The 2,777-nt window shown below is 37.2% G+C and overlaps 1 long non-coding RNA gene across 1 annotated transcript in view; it reads right to left on the bottom strand.

Annotated features, from left to right (window-relative positions):
• Positions 1 to 1,257: 1,257 nt before the first annotated feature.
• Positions 1,258 to 2,777, bottom strand: part of LOC118761027 — a 15,776-nt gene continuing 14,256 nt past the window's right edge. The window contains exon 3 of the long non-coding RNA XR_004997109.1: positions 1,258 to 1,394. This is a non-coding gene — a long non-coding RNA (uncharacterized LOC118761027). The remainder of the gene's footprint in view (positions 1,395 to 2,777) is intronic.

The following is a 2,777-nucleotide window of genomic DNA, read 5'->3' as shown; positions in this document are numbered from 1 at the left end:
AATCACGACTATAAGATACCCGGTTTTGGTTAAACTGCACCGCAAAATGTGGGAGTATTAGGAATCTAAATCGTAGAGACAGACATAACACGCTACTTTTATATATAAAGATATATATATATATATATATATATATATATAGATATATATATATATTATATATATATAATATATATATATACTACATAAATCCCAACACGGCGAAATAGACGATACATATAGACGGACAGGTAATACCAGGACGGAACATTCGTGGCTTTCTTTCATCAGTCAAGCTTCCAAACATCATTAGTTTCAGCTTGTTAAAAAGAGCAAATTTTCAGGAGTGAATTTACATAGATATTATTATTATCCAGGGTGATATAATTAGTTGATACTAACAACAACAACAATATAAGTGTACCCTCATGCTATATATACATATACATATATATAATTAAACCAAAAAAAAAAACGAAGAAAAACACAAGAAAAAGCAACAACGCGAAGATGGAGTACATACAAAGTATTAGCAGACGCTCTGGGAAGGAAAGAAAAGTAGTTTTATGTTTCGAGCAAAGCTCTTCGTCAGAAACAGGAGACGAAGGAAAGTCCAAGAGAAGGAAGATGGAGGGAGAAAAATCGCCAACCATCCACATGTGGTTACAGCACCGTGCAAAAGTCTTCGGTCAATTTAAACTATTGTAATTCTAATAAGCGAGGATTTGTCAGAAGGCCTTCAGGAAAGCGAAACGACGCACATTCCACGACGAAAACCGTGAAATTTGGGGGTAATAGTCTGATGCTTTAGGACATACATAAAAATTAATGGCTCAAGAAAGCTGGTTAAATTTAACGGTAACTTGAATAGTGCCAAATACATCCAAGTTACTGAAGGACAATTTGATACCAGACTCAGATGAAGGTGAGATTTTTCAGCATGACGGAGCTCCATGCCACAGATCGCGTGCAACATAGTCTGGCTGATGAAGGTGTTACTATATTGAAAGATTGGGCGGCGAGCTGGCAGAAACGTTAGCACGCCGGGCGAAATGCGTAGCCGTATTTCGTCTGCCGTTGCGTTCTGAGTTCAAATTCCGCCGAGGTCGACTTTGCCTTTCATCCTTTCGGGGTCGATAAATTAAGTACCAGTTACGCACTGGGGTCGATGTGATCGATTTTAATCCCTTTGTCTGTCCTTGTTTGTCCCCTCTATGTTTAGCCCCTTGTGGGTAGTAAAGAAATATATATTGAAAGATTTGCCGGCTCAGAGCTCTGACTTAAATATCATCGAGCAAATGTGGACAGAAGTAAAGAGAAGAGTTCGTCAGAAGAATCTACGCACTCTTGAAGTGTTGTATGAGCTCAGCCACAGAGAATGATATCTCATACCTGTGAAGATGGTGTAAGATTTCCTAGGCGCAATTATTCAAGTTAAGGAAAGCCAGGGGAAATATAATTAATATACAGTAAATTCTTCAGATGAACATAATGTAATAAATTTTCATTATAGACTTAATTCTGTTTTAAAACACTGTATCTTGATTGGTTTATGTGAGGTGGACGAAAACTTTTGCACGGCCATTTTTGGTCGTCGTCTCGCATCTTCTCCTTTCATTCAGAACCCCTACAATAAAATATGATGATAAGGTATGGAAATGACTCCAACAGGGCCAATTTTTCATCTGTAAAAAAAGCAATGCGAAGTTGGGAATTGGTAGAAAATTAAAATGGCCGAAGAATTCTGTACGGTGCTGTATATATATAAGTAAACGAGTAAAAGGAGGAAAAGTAAAAGAGTAAAACAAGCTTTACTCAGCAGAGTGAGTGAACCAACGTGAAATAAAGTGCCTTGCCAAAGGACGCAATACATGTCCCAGTCCGGGAATCGAACTAACTACCAGGTGATTGCGAGCCCGACGCTCTAGCCACTGAGCCATATATATATATATTATATATATACATATGTGTATATAATATATATATTATATATATAATATATATATAATATATATATATATATATATATATACACACACATACTTATACATATATACATACATACACCCCACCACATATCTATATATATAAAACTCAACTTGCGTGTCTGTGTGTGTATCTGTGTGTGTGTCTGTGTGTTTAACTTTTGGATCTACCAAGTTTCATTATTAAGGGTGGAAAGTAGTGTGTAGCAAATCTATATATATAAAACTGAAGTTGTCTGTGTGTGGCAGGTTTGGTAGCCTTCAACTAACACTATCTCTTTCGAGACCCTGCAGCGCAAGTTGACCAAAATTGAGAGGCTTGCTCTTCATTCTGTAGAAGATAAAATTCAAATCGGACCATGTTAACACCAAAAATTATTTACATCAAAAAGGTGCTTTTTCTTCTATGAAAATCCCTATTTTTTACGATTTTTGACTGCTGTGTCACCATTTTTCGTTGTATTTCAACTGGAAAAATGTTCACTTGAAGAGAATAACAAGTTGCATAATGCAAAATTTTTACTTTTCAAAAATTCCAATTCTAAAGGACCGAAACAAACCCAAGCAACACCGGGTGATGTGTTGTGTCCTTGGGCAAGGCACATTATTTCACGTTGGTCAAGCTCACTCAGCTGAGTGAATTTTGTTTTCTTGCCTTTACTCCAACAAGTCTCATATGTAGGACTTCTACCCTGCTCCATCTCTCTAATGCATCGCTACCATCTAACTGACCTTTCCTTCGCGCCTTCAACCTCTAGATATGCTGACACAGAATTTGCTCGGTCAGTTGCAGCTGCGTGCCATCGAATTCCC

Source organism: Octopus sinensis, unplaced genomic scaffold (genome assembly GCF_006345805.1).
Source record: "Octopus sinensis unplaced genomic scaffold, ASM634580v1 Contig05175, whole genome shotgun sequence".
In the NCBI taxonomy this organism is placed as follows: domain Eukaryota; kingdom Metazoa; phylum Mollusca; class Cephalopoda; order Octopoda; family Octopodidae; genus Octopus; species Octopus sinensis.
Note: the sequence above shows the minus strand (reverse complement) of the source record. Positions and strands in the feature narration are given on the sequence as shown.